At 34.9% G+C, this 20403-nt stretch overlaps 1 protein-coding gene across 5 annotated transcripts in view; it reads left to right on the forward strand.

Moving 5' to 3' along the window:
• LOC143251934 (dynein axonemal heavy chain 7-like) overlaps positions 1-20403 on the forward strand; it is a 557556-nt gene that overhangs the window by 22866 nt on the left and 514287 nt on the right. For 2 of the 5 annotated variants that reach the window (XM_076503310.1, XM_076503302.1), the window contains one exon: positions 9629-9865. The exons of 2 other annotated variants lie outside the window; for them this stretch is intronic. The gene's annotated coding sequence lies outside the window, so the exon portion shown is untranslated. Of the gene's footprint in view, positions 1-3319; positions 3557-9628; positions 9866-20403 lie in introns of those variants that run through there. One more of the 5 variants, XM_076503306.1, reaches the window with a different exon arrangement.

Raw genomic sequence — 20403 nt, forward strand, 5'->3', positions numbered from 1 at the left:
TCTCTTTTCTTTCTAAGACTTCAGCATTTGGGAAGGTGATTCCTCCTTCTCCCATACTTCCCTTCCATTTCACAACTCCATGCTCAATCTGACTTGTGTCTTCTGTCGCATTCTGTTTATGCTGTATCTTGCTACCTAGCCTACATCTCATAATTTCCTGGCTCCCTTCACTTCTTTCTTCCCTGGGATTTTCTTCTTTGAGGGACTTATCACTATCTAAACTTACAGGCTTAGTTTGTCAACTGCTGTTGTTGGTCTACTTTTCATTGGATGTCAATACCTGCAGGCTGTTCCATATTTCTTCTCATCAAATCTCCCATCTCACCCATTCTTTTGCCTCTTGTTTTTTGATGGCTACTTGATGACATTTTACAGACTGGCATGTGGACTACATCTTCCACTTTCATCACACACTATCTTCATCACCTGGCTGTCTCATCTCATGTGAGTTACTGCCTATTCCAGTCTGTTATCTTCCAATCTACTTACCATCCTTAGTCAGATGAATACATTTTCTCTATTTTACAGGATTCTGTAAAGTGGCTCACGGTGCCACTCAGAGTACTTTTATTTCTCAAAATTTTGCACAAGTAGTATCCCACAAGTATATCCATGTGAAGCTCCTGCTATTGGGTGTCACACTCCATGAGTTTCTTTGGGTGCTCTCTGAATGGAGCTGAAATAGGTAAATCTTGCACCAGTCCCTTCACTATATTAATGTGGGATTTTAGTTTTTGTGTGATTAAATGTATATCATCTTGAAAGTTACCATAGTGGTTAAAAAAGTCCAGATGAAAATGTATTTGTTATTGCAATAATAGCAACAATTTGACTTTGTAATAATTAATATAATTAATTTTTTGCATCATTCAAATCATTAAGTTATGAGACTAATTATATCACCTGTCAGCTGGAATTAATGTGTATATATACATATACACACTCCCCCGCTAGTCCAGCAGTATGTCTTCGGATTTACACCGCTAACATCAGGGGTTCGATTCCACTCAGTGGGCGAGAAATTGTCCTCCTGGTTGGGGTTGTGCAGTAGGCTAACAATTGTTGTTGTTGTTGTTTTGAATTTCGCACAAAGTTACTTGAGGGTTATCTGTGCTAGTCGTCCCTAATTTAGCAGTGTAAGATTAGAGTGAAGGCAGCAAGTCATCACCACCCACCGCCCAGTCTTGGGTTACTCTGTTACCAACGGATAGTGGGATTGACCGTCACATTATAAAGCCCCCACGGCTGAAAGGGCGAGCATGTTTGGCACGACGGGGATGTGAACCCGCGACCCTCAGATTACGAGTCGCACGCTTTAACGCTTGGCCATGCCGGGCCGTAGGCTAACAACCTACTCACTAAAAAACCAAGTCTGTTTTGAAACCCCAGAGTTTGCGGCCCTCTGTTCCTTACGGAATTTAGGGGCACTATTATTATTATTATATATACATACATATATGAGAAGCTTAACAAATAACAGTTTCGGGTATATATGTGATGTTTTGTTTTGATAAATTCGAGAATACAACGAAAAAAAAAGTCAGAATAGTTTGTTATGAGACATGTACACCGTGTTATATACATTGTCTGTTGATCAACAATGTAGTCAACAATTATACAAGAAAATACAATATTTTTACTATGTGTGACAAGAGAATATATTGTTCTTTTACCATAAAACACCAGCACTTTATTAAAGGGTGGTGATAATCTGAAATTTCATGGTTTAATGAGAGCCACAAACACAGGTCTAATGAGCCCTGTTGTAAAATCGAGGCTCAGACTAAAGGGAGCGCGGGGGGGTGATGTAGGGCACGTCTGGATTAGAGAGGCCCGAACCTGTTGTTAACTGTACACTAAACGTACACTATGGTCATCGGCTTCAGCTGCTAAGGCGAATAAGGTAAGGCGTTCGACAATAAAACCGGCTAAACATGCATAACAACATAGACATGCACAATATACACATTAGATTGATTCAGCTACAAGCAACAAATTGCTTACCAGATCTAAATAACAGGAGTTTATGATTGGGAGTGATATTTTCGAATTTCATGCTCTGTTCAGTCTGTTGTGATGAAAATGTTACTTAATCTTACACTACATTACAAGACGTAGGTAGATTCTGTGATAGTGCTTGCAAGCCTTGCATCTATACTTAGGCCTACTGACTGATACTTACAAACTATCACCTAAATCGAAAAGCTTAGAAGCACGCCTATATTAAAGATGTATATTTCGGCTACTGAAAAAGCCTACGTCTAGGCCTAATTATGTATTTTAATTGGTAAGAACATGAGAATCACAAGAATAAACAATTTGTAAGCCTGTGATGCAATAAAACAATTCAACAGACCAAACTGTAGGGGGATGATTGTATGCACCATACCCCCACCTAAAATGAAGGAGGTGTATCCCACTCATCCACCCCAGGATCTACGCCCCTACTTTAGATGACTGGGTGAAAATCACTTGAATTTTACATGCGGAGAGAAAAATGGAGTTACCAGTTCTTATGTTGCTAGGACCCTGATGAGATGTTTGTTGGCATTATAAGCATAACATCAAAGCTTAAAGTGGTATGTTTTGTTTTTTATAGGAACTATAGAACAACTCTGCTGTCTCTAAACTATCTTCGGTCTACACCAAATATCTTACTCTCTTTCTTTTCCCTTTCATTCAAGTACAAGTGGTAAGATACAACACAAAGTAACAGTGAAACAAAGTGCATTGAACAGATGCATACAGGTTTTCAGTAAGGAGTCTAATTAGTATATCCACTGCTGTGAATAGTAGTTAACAACTGTTGGCTTCTTGGAAGGGTAAGGTTCAGTAGCCAGTGCAATAAATACTTACTGGATAGAGGAACTACATTTCTTTTCTTAAAATGTCATGTAAGAGTGGGATAAGAACAAAAGAAATGAACCCTTTCATTACAGAGTGTGTCTGTGTGACTTTGTTTATAATCATCAGTTTCCACACTGTAACTTTTAAAATGATATGTGTATCTTCACAAAATCTGACTAGCTTTCTGTAAATATTACAAGTTTTTTGTATACAAAAAATTCAAAGTTTTTGATCAAGTATTTCACTAAAATTAAGTTATCTTTTGAAATTCAAGAATTGTTCAAACTGGTCCACTTTCTCTTCCTCCTCTTCAAAAACTGCATTACAACAAACTTTAAGTGTTTTCAATCAATGGCAAGTAGTGTAGTGACTAAAATATAAGTTCAGTGTTATAAGATAGAATACACTGTTTAATGTAGGTGGTGGTAATTTATTTTGTGAGTTAATATTTCTTGACTGTTTTGTTTCACAGTAAGAAAGTTGAAAGCAGAAGGTTATTGAAAGTTGTGTAATTGATATTAAGGCTACAGAGATTTCTAGAATGCCTCAATACTCTGCAATACTTCCAGAGTAGGAAGTGAGCCAAAAGTAAAACCGAGGAAAAGAGACTTTCAGTCAGAGAGAAGTTAGAAAATGTGAAATGAATCATTTAAAATAGAGAAAAATAGTTTGGCTTGTCAACTGCATTTTAAACTAATTGAATTTGGCCAAAATGGATTTTTTGTGAAGAAGAGAACCATACAGTATTTAGATCCAGTTGTGATACATATATTGTGAAGAATTTGTCATGTTTCACTTGTTTTGAACATATTTTAAAATAAGTGGAATGCATGCTGTTCATTCATTTATTTTGAATTTATCTCCAAAATGTGGCAAACACCCACTGTAAAAGAATCCTTAGTCCAACACACCAATTTAAATGATTATATATACTATTTAAAAGTAAGTTTCTAACTGGAATGAAATCAGAACATTGGAATAATTGTGGTTCTTTAAAAAAGCTGTGGGAGTGGGTGTGCTTTTAGGTCTAATACACCAGTGTCCAAATGTATTTCATAGTCACCAAAACTGTTTAAAATGTGTTAAAAGTTTTGCTATGTGACAAAAAAATTAACTGTGTTTTTACAGATGGGTAAAAAATACATAGTAATGTTTCCAATTATTTATTAATAGAATTAATTATACTGAAAAATAGGTGGTAGAAGTAAAGCACCAGTTCACCACAGGTCAATAGCTGTTTTGGCATGTGGCAAGTGGTGACCATGTTGAACACCATAGGTCTGAGAGATCTAGAGCAGGTGAAAAACAATACTCTTTTCTCTCTTCTCATGTCTGGTGGTAATGAATGTGTTTGATTGTCAAACATAATGAATCTAATAATTACATGTTCTTATTCTGTTTGAAAAGAAGAAAGTGGTGTTTGTGTTTATTATTTCCAAAACAAATCTGATTGATAAAATGTTTTAAAATGAATTTATTGCAAATAGAAACAGTTAACTGCTTTATAAGCTTTAATACTTTTAAAGACAAACATATTTATCAATGCATTTGATGCACAAGTAAAGCATTCACATGCTGAACTGGAAACAAGTGTTGATAAGTGGATATTTCTAGGCATCTGTTAAAAAACCTTGCAAGAATTTTTTAAAATTATTTTCCTGATTCAGTAAAGTGAAACTTCAATTACTCAGGAGCCTCTTGTTGGGAAAGTTTTGTTTACGTATTTCGGCATACATGCTGTTTTGCCTATCTTCATGAAAAGTATTTAAAGGTTGTTTAATCAAATTATAGATGATAACAACCAGAGTAACCAAACAATAATAAAGCTGTATTGTACTTAATTTTACCCTTCTTTCATAAATCAACAAACATGGCAGTGGACTTGAAGTACTATTGACACCCACCTGGAAAATAGAATAACAACTGTTCTCAGTGTTCTGGAAATGAAACTAGTATTTATGTCTGAGAAAAGAAGGAAAATAGCTAAATTTTGTCTTGATTTGTTGAAAGTAGAATTAGTTGGTATACTGATACCATAAACCTCATTGCTATATCGTGTATATATATATATAAAACACAAATATCTGTCTTTCTCTTGTTACATTATCTTCACTGGACCAATCTTAACCAAACTGTGTGAAATGTTTTTAAAGAAGACCAAAAACAGCACTGCTTTCAATAGATGACTATCCTTCTTCATGAGAGTAAATGTGAAGATAATTTGGAAAAGGGGACATATTAATGTAGGGTTCGTAACTCCTCCACCCCCATTATTGCTGTTATTGAACACTTTAATAAAGTTAACATTAATTATATTTGTAGATGGTGTCTTGATCTTAAACTAAAAAAGTAAGACACGTTTATAATTTTTTCTAATATGCATGCATGCAGTGTGCCTAAAGCAGACAAACATTTAATATATACATCTCAGAGACTGTGCTGGGCTCTCTTTGGAGGAATTAAATGAACAAAGATGACTGCCTTTGTTACAATAATACATAAACTGAGATGAAGTTTCTATTTCAACAGCCACCATAAGGCTGGTATGAAAAGCTGTTGTTTGAGTTGTAATAATTTCTTACTTTGACCTATCTGTAAGACACTTCTGTAGCCATTGGTTTTCTATTAAATAATCATGTGAAACACTGCAGAAAGATGTGATGAGCTGGGTGTTGAAAGCAGGTAACAGAATGCACCCCTACTGACATTACAATTGATACTACCTCTTTCTACAGGGTCATAATAACCATTATACAGTCTAGTAAATGAATGTTCTAAATGAATTGTATGAAAATCAAGATTTTTCTAATTTATCATATCTTCCAGCCCCAGGTTTTGTTTAAGTTCATGTACAAATAAAGGACAGGTACCTCGGCTTGATAAATATGAAACATAAAATTTGGAGTTATTTTTATGATTCTAGCTCAGAACTTCTTACTAGGGCATGTGCTAGTTGACTTCTAGGTGTTGCTGTACCTAATATGAGTCATGACAGCTGGTACCTGCTGCTTCGTGGGATAGTTCACCTGGTATCAACTTGAGTGTGAATTTGTATCATTAATGGCACAAAAGTAATATGTTCTTCTGGATTATTGCCATCTAAGTTGATTGGCCAGCTACAAGGAGAACATAAATCATGTAATTAGTTTCTGTTTCGAAAGAATTGTGACCTGTAAAGTGCAGAATTTTTATCTAGGTATGTGTTGAGTCTGCAGTGCATTTTTTAATATTTTTTTCCTTTTGAGTCTGTTTTAATTTTCATTCCTCATGTCAATTTTATTTTGCAAAGTGGTAAACATCTGAACTAATTATAGATTATCAAAAAAGTTAGAACTTGTGTTTGGTAAACCCCATGTTCTTTATAATGTAATATTTTCTCACACTAATCTTCCATCTCAATAAATCACCAAGTGTGTCAGTATGCAGGGTGTGGATTACATGAATGCCTCTATTTTTGTAAACTATAATAATTAATCACATCAGTACTTCCAAAGTTTATTTTTCATTGTATGGATCTCTGGTAAATCTGTTTTAAGTTTATTTTATATTGTCTTGACAGAACTAATGGGGGGCATCTAGTCAACTGTGAAAGTATTATCAAAGTAGCCATTATTCTAAACCAAAACATATATGGTTAAGAATAGAATAGCTCTTCATCCCTACCATGCCTTGTATTGAGTGAATCATTACGGTCTGCATTTGAAAATAGATCTTTGTGGTCATCCATTGCACTGTTTCAAGTGTTGTTGTTCCTTCAGACTCTCCACTGTATTTTATGCCCTCACTTTTCTTCTAATGAAGATTGATAGCCCTCATTACATTCCAGTTTTCCCATAAGTACCACATCTTTCTTATCTGGGTGAAATGTATACCTGGCTCAGTCTCCCACATCAGTTTTCCAAATTTGACTTTCTTGTCTTCAGGTGTGTCCTCTGGATGGCTTTGGAGGATGCTTCTTTCCTTCCCTAAAACTGTTTCTTCCACCTATTCAATGTAAGATTCTTGCTATATGTTGATATGACATAATGCACTGTATTGGAAGTTGTAATTCACCTAAACTGTAAATGTATTTCTGGAAGGTTCTTACCAAATTTCACACTTCCCATCTTACCTTTTCATTAAAACCTGATGCTTCCAGATTCTAAGAGAACTTAAAGTGATATCTGGTAGAATTGAACAGAGGAAGTCATAAGCGTAATGAGAATACCTTGCACTATTACTGATGGAGGGTTGTCACATGATAATTTTAATGAATAATTTGCAATCAAGAGGAGGCAGTAACTCAGGACATGCTTGAAAACAAGTTTCACAAATAGATGCCAGCATTGAATGAGAATATCTATTGATTTAAAAGGATTGTTTGTTTGTTTTATAATTTCGTGAAAGCTACATGAGGTCTATCTCCACTAGCCGTCCCTAATTTAGCAGTGTAAGACTAGAGGGAAGACAGCTAGTCATCACCACTCGCTGCCAACTCTTGGGCTACTTCTCTACCAATGAATGTTGGGTTTGACCGTAACATTAGAAGTCCCCTACAGCCAAAGGGTGAGCATGTTTGGTGTGATGGGGATTGGAACTAGCAACTTTCAAATTACGAGTTGAGGGTCTTAACTGCCTGGTTATTTCAGACCTGTGTAAAAGGAGATAAGTACTTATTGGAAGTTAATTTTTAGTACAGAAAATTATAAATAACACAACAATTTTATAGAATACGTGATGTAGATTAAAAATAAGTATGCAGATTAATCAGTCTGTAGAATGGTATTCTTGAAGTATTGAAAATATGATTCAATTTATAAAATTTAGTAATTTTAAATATTAAAAACATCTAATACTTTTATGACCTGCCAAGGAAAGAAAAAAAAAATGTAGTGTTGGTAATTTGATTCATCCAAAAACAGCTTACATCAATAAGGGTTTGTATTCAGTTGTAATTATTTCAGTCCCAGTAAAAATAGTTGCATAACTCAGTGTTAAAATGTGTAACTGAATAACTGTACATTTTGATTTAAAGGGAGATTCGACAAATTCTGAAGAGTTAAAATAACAGTTTTAGAAATATATTATTTCCAAGGAACTTTCAAAGTGTGATCACAGTAATGGTTACAAGGTTTATAGATCAAAATAATCCATTGTGTTATTAATATTGTAAGGATTAAAACCATACATTTACTAAAATAGATTAATTTCTGCATATAATCTAAGCAGAACTGTTGTATTACATATTCAAAACTAACATCATATTATTAGGACATTGCGAATGTTACAGCTACATACACTTCTAAAAGGTTATTAATATAACTTGGAGAAATGGTGCTTACTTGTGTGAATATAATACACCACTTACTTAGTAAAATTCATATAATTAAATAGTAATTGTGCACAATTTTCTAACTGCTGCATAATAAACTTACAAGGAAAGTATACAGTTTTATCACCTCACAAAAATATAAGACTAGAAACATATTAATCCATTACTTTTTAAAAGGTACAATAATTTTATAAATAGCATGTGGTAATATGTTCACGTACCAGCACATTACAAATTATTAGTATACATAATGAATAATGGACTATTTTTAAAAAGGGTCGATGGTAAGTCTGAAAACGTCTCGTGGTCGTCGTTTTTCGAAGATTGTTTTTTCTTTGTAGGAGTAAAAATGTTGAGAACACGAGACAGTAATAGAAGATTCTGTTGAACACAGCATCAGTTCCATATCTGTGGGGTGAATGAGACTCTCTCGATAATGAGTGTCGAAATCTTCAAAAGTCGCTAACAGGTTGTTTGTCTGTCTTAGTTCTCCAGGCTATCTTGGAAATACATATCTAGGTTTCAACATGCTTGTTTGGAAGAAATCAGTTGATGTTTAAAAGTGCGTTTGTGATGATTGAGTTTTCATTATATCCTTCTTTGTATGGAGTGTCTGTGTAAATTTGTCTATTGACTTAAATAGCTTCTCGACTTGTGTATTCTGCATGAACATGTCTTTGAAATTTGTTTCTAGTTGTGGATGCTTTTTTGGTAAGAATGGCTTGGATGAAGGTGGCGGATGTCCAATGTTTCGGGGCCCAGCATGGCCAGGTGGTTAAAGCGCTCGGATCGTAATCTGAGACTTGCGGGTTCGAATACCCGTTGCACCAAACATGCTCGCCATTTTAGTCGTGGGAGCGTTATAATGTCACGGTCAATCACACTATTTGTTGATAAAAGAGTAGCCCAAGAGTTGGTGGTGATGACTAGCTGTCTTCCTTTTAGTTTTACATTGCTAAATTAGGGACGGCTAGAACAAATAGCCCTCGTGTAGCTGTGCATGAAATTCAAAAACCAAACAAAAACCAATATTTCCTTGAAGTTTACTATTCTTCTGGCGCTGCATGGCCAGGTGGTTAAGGCGCTTAACTTGTAATGCGAGGATCGCGGGTTCGAATTTCCGTCTCACCAAACATGCTCGCCCTTTCAGCCGTAGGGGCATTATAGTGTCTCGATCAAACCCACAATTCGTTGGTAAAAGAGTAGCCCAAGAGTTGGCGGTCAGTGGTGAAAACAAGCTGCCTTCCTTCTATTCTTACATTGCTAAATTAGGGACGGCTAATACAGTTAGCCCTCGTGTAAATGTGCGCGAAATTCGAAAAAGAAAACAAAAACCAATATTTCGTTGAAGTTTTCTATTTTTCTACCTAAAAGTTAAAGCTTAACGTCAAGGCCACTTATTAACGAGTGTTTTATATCTTGAATATTATGAAGTGTTTGTTTATTATGATTTATATGTTTATTGTACAGCATATTCAGCGGGGGTATCAACCGTGTTGAAAATCGATACACTTATCTCTGTCCCACTATGGATCTTTTTATAAAGTGAATGGAGTAAGTTGTTTGTTTGTTGTTAAACGCGATGTTTCGTGAAGGGCTATTTGTATGCTGTCGAAGGTTTTTAAAATTCGAATTTTACTTTATATGTGCTATCAGAATTGTTATCACTTGCAGCATTGAAATCAATAAAAGATACATTATACTTAAGTTGATTACTTTTGTTGTGTTTGAGAAACGAGCTTTTGCTGAAAACGTGCTAAGTGTTTTAGTTTTGTTTCTCTTTACACGTCCCTCCCAGTGCCACACAGGTATGTCTGCGGACTTGCACCGCTACAAACCGGGTTTCGATACCCATTGTGTAGCTTTGTGTTTAATTCCAAACAAGCAAGCAATTAAATCTTTAGACGTAATATGTGAAAAAAACAAAAGTAATTTATCACGTGACTGACTGGACAGTGAGTGGTCAGCGTTCTGGACTGTGAATCGGAGGTCTTACACGTTGCCTTAAAATCGCGCCTCGCACTTTGGGTCTGTGTCAAAAGAGCGACATTGAAATGACATTATTAGAGTGGCTCAAGGGCTGGATGTCAGCGCTGTTGTAGCCACTTTAAAATTAGGGACTACTAACCCAGATAGCCCTTGTAAATATCCGAAACAAACAAAATTATTTCTCTTAGTGGCCGTTCCCTACACAGCTTTGACCCTCACTGAGCTGAGACTCCGTCGCCTTTTGACTATGAGATTTCACTGACCCTAATGCCCTTGGGTTAAGTCTTGATGGGAGATCAATCGCTTGTACTTGTCGGGTTTTAAAAGACTTTCATAAAAGCAGTCTTCACGTGTCAAATTGTTCAGATAGTTTTCAATAGCATCTGTTTGTACAAGTGTGCACGAAATATTTCTATTACCTAAATTGCTGAGACAAAACTAGTACAGTTTAACTGTTGTCTCCTGGCGACATATATTTCATAATAGTTTTTACTTTTATGAGACTTTTTATTTGTTTTAAGTTCAAATTCCTTTAGTAACAAGTTTCTCCAGTATAGCTGTTTACATGGAACACCAATCAAATATTACTTTGTTATTATATGGTTACAAGTCTTATTTTACATTGTAGGTTATTAGTAGCGTGTTAACAGTAGTCAGGATTTTTGAGATTGGAAGAAATATTTTTACCCTGGCATTGATTACGTAAAACAAACCGTAAAAAAGTTATAACATAATCGTTTAAAATTTATGGATTAAAATCAATCAAGCATGACTACATTCATTGATTATTATTTTATTTTTTTTTGTCGTACTTTGGTCTCCAAGCGTTTCGGACTCGTTCAGGCCATTCTAGAGGTTGTACAAAGTAAATATAGGCAGCGATTATGTGTTAACTGTACTTTTCAGTTACTACATTTTGTTATCTTGGGTTAAAAATCGTACACTTAGCTCCTGTTAGTAAAGTTTTTAAAGATGGCATCTATAAGGGCTGAAACATTGCTAAAGAATGCAGGTTACACTGTCAAACTTGATGCTTCGCGTGAAGGGCCCTTTAAAAGAAATTCAAAATACTTCCGCTAGTTTTAGGCAGAAATATATAATTGCTCAATATGATAAAATTAGTTGGACTAACGGTTGTGCTCACTTGTCTCTTGTTAAATGCAAAGCTACATAACGGACTATATTTGACTGTGCCCACCGCTTATCGAACTCTCATTTTTATCTTGATGAGCCAGAAAGATTACTTCTGTGTTAGTGAGAGCCCCCCACGCTAGTGGACAGTGTAAGAACATGAAGACTTACGCTAATATAAGCCTTCACTTCGTGCAACTAACTATTCACGTTATATGATATACATTTTAGAGAGAATTTTGTAAACTTGGCTGGGAGCTGTAAATTCGAATAGCCCTTCAATGTCATGCAATCAAGGTATTTAAGTTGTACCTGTGAAAAAAAATAAGGGCTGGCGGAATAAGGAGTAAGTAACTGAACAAGAACATTAAACAAATATTTGGAAGTACATGCTTGGATTGGAAACGTTGTTTCCGTCTTATTTGGTAATACGACGTGAACTGGAAGATAGGTGTTAACCCTAAAGTTGATTTGGCTCTAATAACGTTAAAAAACTCGTTGAACGTTTGAAACCTGTCTCGCACGTACATCGCTATTGTGCAAGATTCGAATCTTCGTTCCAAACTTTTCTCTAAAACTAGTAGTTAACGTGAATTATTTTTCGTGTTTAATCAGCGATAACAGGAATAATTATGTGGATACAGATAATTAAGATTTATTTCCCTTTTGCTATTTAACCTTTTGTTTAAAATCGTAATACTATTTTCTGATATCTTTGTACCGATATCGCCTTGAAAACATACTGTTTATCAGTATTGTAGGGTCAATACTAACTAGCTCTTACTGTTATTTTTAGCCGCGGCATAGCGGTTCGTAGTACACCTCTAAGTTGTCGTTTTTTAAAAGCACAAACGTTTAGCTCACAGCTTCGTCATTTCTTGATGGATTTGAGATTTAATTGCAGTTTTGAACTCGGAAGATCAAACCCTTTCGACTGACGTATTTGATCACGTCCAAAGTCTCATAGATGAATCTACTCTAATCGTGCCTAAAAGAATTTCTATTTGAGGGTAGGCGAGTAGATAACGTGCTGAGTAATAAAGTTGAATCGGGTTGTATGCTTGATATTGCCTGTAAAGAAAAATATAGCTAATAAATCGACTAGTAGATTATCCATGCCTAAAAGTGATCCAAGTGTTGTAGATATTAAGGATTCGGGCCCGGCATGGCCTAGCGCGTAAGGCGTGCGACTCGTAATCCGAGGGTCGCGGGTTCGCGCCCGCGTCGCGCTAAACATGCTCGCCCTCCCAGCCGTGGGGGTGTATAATGTGACGGTCAATCCCACTATTCGTTGGTAAAAGAGTAGCCCACGAGTTGGCGGTGGGTGGTGACGACTAGCTGCCTTCCCTCTAGTCTTACACTGCTAAATTAGGGACGGCTAGCACAGATAGCCCTCGAGTAGCTTTGTGCGAAATTCCCAAACAAACAAAACAAACAAAATTAAGGATTCCTTCTTATTTATTTTAGTAACCTTTAATTTTTCGGAGCAATTCAATAACGTAATAAGTTATTAGTAGCGTACTAGGTTAATACTGTATTTCTGGAAACGGATTCCTTCTTATCCTAGAATTTCCAGTTCATCAATTCGAAAATAAATGTTGGGTTATTACAAAGGGTTGCCATTGTTGTTTGTTATTAAACACAAAAATTCACAAAGGGTTATCTGTGTTCTGCCCACCATGGGTATCAAAGCCCGGTTTCTTGTGGTATAAGTCCGCCGACATTCCACTGTGCTTCTGGGGGAATCACAGAGGGTTCTTGCCTTCATAATATTTATCTTTTGCCATTACTGAAAAAACCTACAATAACTTCAGAATATATTTCACGGTATCACTGACCATTAGATACCACTTTGGAGAGCTAATTATTAGAATATTTTAGAATAGGCCTTTGTTTACAGTTATAACTCTGAGTGTAAGTTGTAGAACAGGCTTTTCATTGCAGTTATAATTTTGAAAATGAGTTATCAGTTCGATAATAATACCTGTAATATTACCCCACCTTTAAATAGTCTAAAAACGTCATTTTTGTATAAATATTTATTTACAATAAAAAGAATACAACATTAAAATCATTGCAACTTCTCTTTGTTGACATGAAAATGACATAAGAATGTCGAAATGTTGTTCTTCACTTTACTTTACTTAAAGTTTCAATACCCATACCAGCCATCTTGATAATACATTTTTACTTCAAGTGGGTTTTCGTTATCACGGACAATAAATAGTTATTAAAACAGGACTAGCCATAAAAAGAGATTTCACACATGTTTTGGTATCTGTGTAAAGTATTGTAACATTGTATTAATTTCAATCGTAAATACTCCATTTTATTACAGATATTAGAGAAGCCTATTTTTCGGAAAGTATATGGTTTCGTGGTTTTTTTATTTGTGAGCTGTATTTACTTTAGTTGGTTGATTTTGCTTTCTGTCTAGGTGGGTGCGTATAATGTTTTCTACGGTTTGTGGAGGAAACTTATACTGCTGTATACCATATATTCCTGACATCAGCAAACAAATAACCAACATTTGGCAAAAATTAGTAACAAAATATGACATTCCAATTAATACCAAATTTATTCAAAAACCCGGCACAAAACTGAGGTCTATACTATGTAAAAACTACACTGACAAACACCACACCAACATTATTTATAAAATACAATGTGATAACTGCCACGACTTCTATATTGGAGAAACAAGTAGAAAAATGGAAACCAGATTCAAAGAACATAAAAAGTCACCTTCACACGTTTTCGAACACTGCAAGTCAAATAAACACAACATAACCATAGAAAACACTCAAATACTAAATAAAGAAACAAACATAAACAAACGCAAAATTAAAGAAGCCTTACTTATACAACAACTTAAACCCAAAATAAACCAATATAAAGGAATGCCTTTATACCTATATTAATAAAATAAAATAAATAAAATTATATATTCAAACATCTAATACCGCCCTCTACATTTCGACACACAGTTACACAACCCCTTTCAAACATGTGGTCAGCTTCCGGTCAGTTACCTCTTTCTTTGTGAACCTGACGATGACCGAAGAAGGTCGAAACGTTGTTCGCTCTTCTATGTAAAAGTGTTTTCTCAGCCCAAACGAGCCGTTTTTTGCATATAAAGTTCTCAACAAGTTTCCGATTGTGGTTGAGTTGTAGAGAACCTAAAGATTTCACAGGTGGGAATTTCAAATTGAGAAAACGAAAACGTGATCGAACAAACCAGTTCTGTAATGTTTTTAAAAATTGTTTTAAAATATTAATTCAGTTCTTTATTTGAAACCATATCGTCAGTTAATAGTCTATAACTGAAATTTTCAATTTGTCAAGCATTCTGAAAGTATGTTAAACGGCAATATAATTTTGGACCCCAGACAACAGTCTGGGTAAGAAACAAATCAACGATATTATGAAGTTCACTACTACTGTCTTAGTGGTTAGCATGAATGTCCCTGGCTCGTGTTCAGTTGCCGCAAAAAACCGTGTTTCGAACTTCAGAGCCGTTAAAATGTTGATGGTCACATCGAAATATTCAATCAGAATAGCCCAAGATTAATCGGTGAGTGTTATTCAATTCTAATATATGTGTTAAAAATTAGGATCGGCTAGCAAAAATAGCGCTTTATAGCTTTGCTCGAATGTTCTAAACAAATTATAGGAAGTGAGATTAAATGTATTAATTTTATACATATCATAAGTTATATTACGAGTTTGAATTAAGTTCAACTTATTTGCATATTACTGCAGACTGTTGCAACTGTATGGGAAACATATTCTGATTCAATACGATATCTGAAGTTCACATTTTAAAAGTTACCGTTTCGAGAATACCATTCAGTATCAGTACTGCTGATGGGAGGAATAACGTAGTATATAGTTTTATTCGAAATTTTGCATAAAAGGCAACTGTATTTTTTATCTGCACATTTTGTTTTCATATTTTAACTGTTTGAAAGAAGGCACATGCCAGTAGTTACATAGTAAGGCTGAGCTTTGTTTGTGTGGAATTTTATCCGTTCAGGTTGTGGTGACTTTCGATTTTGCCTTGCTATAGTTTTTTAACGATGTAGTTATTACTGTGTGTTTTCTTTGTCAAGTGGATTATTTTCATTTTTCTACAATCGATATTGCGAGAAACAGATGTAGATTTGGTTTGTTTTGTGTTACACAGTTGCCATGACAACTTTAGATGAAACGTTAAAATTCTGATGTCTGTCATACCTCATCTTCTTCTCACATACTGTATACCGCAGTATATTTAGAATCTGAGAAGTAGAGAATCAAAGTAATTTTATTTTCTAAATAAGTTATTCACACGCGTGCAGAATTAAACATTGAATAGCTCTGTATATATTATGCTCTATTTAAGATAATTTTGAATCTGTGAAGGATTGTTGCGTGTAAGTACAGTGGGATGCCTTGATCCAGAGACCAAAACACTCTTAACTTAAATACCCTTGGTTGATTTTTGTGTAGACTAAGAATAAGGACAAGTTTCATGTGAAGTTGATTTCCCAATAATATCTACAAATAAGGAAAACATAATTTAGATTTTATCATGAGAAAACTGTTTGGATTAGCTTAAAATTAACCAAGAACTTAGAAAAGGATATAATCTGTATTTTGTAAAGACAATATTATAAATCATGTACATTCATTTGTCAGTAAGACGATGGTGACTGATAGCTTTATTAATGTATTTATTTTTATTGCGATATAATACATTTTTAACTTATTTTCATGTTTTATCAGAAACTTAAGGAAAGGGAAAAGAGATAAGACTTTTACACTTGTAGTTCGAGTGTTGTTTGAAAAGTTAAATGTACAACAACGGTGATTGATGAAGATAAATACTTGAAAATGTGGAACAAGAACTTAATAAAAACTAGGTTTAAGTAAAGACGTTAAAACTAACTGGATATGACTACTGGTAGGAAATATTGAATAATACCTTAAGTTGATCAATAACATTTTAACTAAATACATTAATTGTGAAGAACATCGTGTAATTATAACAGTATGCGCACAGAGTGATTTATAAACATAAAGAAGTGTTTTACTGATGGTAAAAAATAGTGAAAATATGCCTTCTGTGTCTTAAGAAGACAAACCAATGTATTCTTCAAACATGTAATATGTTCCACCATGAATAAAACACTTTTTATGCTTACAGTTAGTTGTTTGCTTATCTATTCTTTTAACGAAAATTTGTAGAATTAAGAAATTTATTGTTTCTACAAGATTTGTGAATATTGGAAGTGAATAGTGTAACTCTGGAGAAAAGCTATCTATACAGTTAAGAAGGATTTTGTAAGTGAATTGTAATGTATTTTCTTATAGCAAAGCCGCATCAGGCTATCTACACTGTCTACCAAGTAGAATCAAACCTGTGATTTCAGCGTTGTAAATATGTAAGCTCGCCTCTGTACCATCGGGGAGCAGAGCGAATAATAAAAACATTCTTTTACCTTTTGGTTTGTAGACGTTATAAATCAATCTAGTGATGAACTGACGATGCCATAAATAATTTTATTTGCTTTTATACAAATTAACAGAGAAAGTTCAAAATATGTTGAGAATTACATATATATATTATGATTAAAACATAACTGGGCTGTATGTTAATATTTAAGCACATTATATTAAATTATAAACATAAAACTGGTTCTGTGATAATATAAAAGTATAAACATATAGTCACGTGATTTTCATGTTTATGTATGGAAATATATTTCTGACGTTTAATTTAAAGTATGAAACATTTTTATTCCTTTATGATATGTTGAGAAAAACCACATAAAACTTATTCTGTTGATTTTTCAACAGAAAAATTATGAAGCTTGTGAAAAAATTGAAAATATATACAGATAGTGGTGGCCATGTGTTTACTGTATCAAATACACCTACACTGCTGGAACAACGACCAGTGTTAAATTTTACCTCTAACAGTGGAGCCACCCAGGATTTAATAATGTCCCCACATATAACTTAAAAAAAAAATGAAATATTTACAGATAGTGGTGAATGTGTCTCTACTATATCAAATATACCGACATTGCCAGTGTAACCTTTTATATTGGAGTTACGCAGGATTTAATAATGTCTCCACATATAAACAAAAAGAATTAAAATATCCATTATTATGTTTAACATGGTGTTAGTAACATTATGGTAAGTGTTTGCGTACCACTTACATATTGGTTTTGTTTGTATTTGTTTTACTTCTATTTCCGTATGTATGTGTTTTACGATGTAATTTCGGTTAATTCCCAAATTTCTTTATATATATCAGTATCACATTGTTTTTATTGGTTCACGTTACCAACTTATTGTCATAATGGATAATGCCTGTGAGATATCCCATTTATCAGTCAAAATCAAACAGTGATGGTAATCCAGTCAGCAGTGATGAATAATCATAAAAAATCACACACATATTATGGTAGGGTATACACATTTTTTGTTTTGGAAGGGTGGAGGTAGGGAGTACAATTAGTCGAAATGTTAGAGGCCGGCTTCTATCCATTTGCTTTCTTTTATGAGGTATTTAATGGTAACTGTGTTTCCAAAACGAGGTTTAGACAGTGTGTATTTGTCTTATAGCAAAGCCACAAAAAGATATCCTCTCAGCCCACCGAGGGGAATAGAACCCTGATTTTATCGTTATAAATCCGGAGACATACCGCTGTACTAGCGGGGAGTGTTTAGACAGTGAAAGACAGTAGAAGTTGAATCGTTGTTAGTGTGAACACTCAGCTTTGTACCGTTACTTACTTTAATTTTTTTTTCACGGTTTTCCATGATGTTTGACTAGATTGGCATTGATTTTTGGATTATTTCTGAATGATGGAATATACCAAGTACATTTGGGTTGTATTATCAATTATGACAACAATTTGAAAACTTGGACAAATAATCGTAATGAAATATTTAATTCATTATTTTTTTATATTGCTCATTTAATCGCCTATTAACAATAAATGCAATCTATAGTATGCAAGCTATTTATACACGCACATATACATGCAGTGAAACAATGCCAAAAGTCAATTTTCTAATCCGAGGCCAAACAAAGTCCTTTCTTTAAATGGAACTTCTGAAAAGGTTGAAAAATTGTCCATAAAGAAAGAGTTAACGTCTTTGTCTGAGGTCTTCACAAACTGATTCATCAAGCCCACTTTAATTTGAAGTGAAGCTAACAGGACTTTCTTTGTGTCAACCAAACTTTCACGTTCAATGTTTTCTATCCTGCTATCAGGCTGACTCCGGGTGGCCATTAGTTCTTTATCTGGTGCTGATTTAGTACTTTGCTCGTCCCATTTCACATACACACAAAAAAAACAAAAACGCAGAAACTTTGTATAACAGTATTGTTAATCCTACAACATTCAAAAGACTTTTAGGTCTCCACAAAGTAGCCAAACACATTTTTTTTATATTTGACTTTATAATTAAGAAGTTCGAGATTTTCGTGTGTTTCCTTCAAGTGACCAAAATGAGTAATAGTAACAAATATATATATCTTATCGTTAAGAAGGAGGACACATTTGAGACCACTGTTGAAGGAATCAATAAACAATTACCATTCATTAAATTATCAAACTTCATCTCTTAACATCGATCCCTCGGTGTAGATTCCTGTACGTGGTGAGAAGACCTCCCAGGGAAGGTTATTCTTTCAGTTTACCTTCTCTGGGATCTAAACATCCACACACGTGTTTGCCGTGCATGATGACCTATAAAGGGGAGGAGAGGTTCCTGGTTTTGAGGGATTCAACCCTAACACACTATTTTGACCTTGAATTCCTGTAGATGGGCGACCTTGGAATAGCCTCTTAAGGTCAATTGGCTAATCCACTTGGGCTAGGGTCAACCAAGTACTAGTGTTGGATGTTCTCAACAGGTGTTGTGAACATGTTATCTGACACTGGTCTTTGGGTATAGTGCTCATGAAACCCTGGTGTTGCTGCAGTGTTCTTGTTTGGCATTGTAATCCATCCCGTCGTAGAACTCCATGGCGGGTGGGGTCAGTGAGCACCAAAATATTCTTTCTTATTATGGACCATCCAAATAAAAACTTAAATAAAATAGTGAAGAACAGCCCACGTCTTGAAGATTTTGGGCAGCAATCTTCAACATTTGTAACACCTGTACCTCATTTTCTTGCAAATGTCTTTCTTTTTCATTCAGAAGGAAATAGAAGGATTTGATGGCTCTCAAAAGTCAGTCAAAAAGCTTCGCTCTGGTAACATATTGGTGGAAACATCCACATCTAAATGCAGTGAACTCCTTACACTCAAAGGCGATTGGGGATATACCTATTGAGGTTATGCCTCATCCTATTTTGAATTCATCATGAGGAGTTATTGTTGAGGATTTGATGAGCATCCCCAGGTCATAGATCCTCTTTGGTTTCTCCACCTAAGGAGTTTCTGCAGTGAGGCATATCTCAATTTGCAGAGGTGGAATTATGATGCTGACCAATGTTTCCACTTTAACATTTACATCATTATTTGCACCTGCCACCATCAAGGCAGGTTATCTTAATTGCAAGGCACGACCATACATTCCAAAACCTCTCAAATTTTTTCAGTGTCAAAAGTTTGGTCACTCGAAGACATCATGTTGTGGTTCCTTGATGTGTGCTCATTGTGGTGGCAAGGACCATGAGGTCTATGGGTGTGAAATGGACCCTCATTACGTCAGTTGAAATGGCTCTCACCCATTCTACTTCTATTCTTGCCCTAAAGTATTGGGAGAAAAGTAGGGCAGCATTTGAAGACAATTCAATACATTAATTAACTTTAGGCTCAAAAGTTGCTGTCCATTACTTCATCCTGGACGTATGCTGCTGCAATTCGTTCCACTACTACAGTAAGAGTGCAGACAGATCTCTCTGTGCCTCCAAAAGAATTGTTCTCAAACCAAATGAAAAGCTTTTTGACCTCAACCCTGAATTAACCATTAAGCAAAATAAGCACATGTTTAGCGCACCAAGGGAAGAGGACACCACAAAGTTTTTTCCCCCAGCTACAATGCCCTTAACTCTTTCACTGCCACACTCAACTTTAGTCAATTTTTTTGTAATTGTATTGATATGCCATGTTCGA

The sequence above is a fragment of the Tachypleus tridentatus genome, chromosome 6, assembly GCF_004210375.1.
Source record: "Tachypleus tridentatus isolate NWPU-2018 chromosome 6, ASM421037v1, whole genome shotgun sequence".
Taxonomy (NCBI): domain Eukaryota; kingdom Metazoa; phylum Arthropoda; class Merostomata; order Xiphosura; family Limulidae; genus Tachypleus; species Tachypleus tridentatus.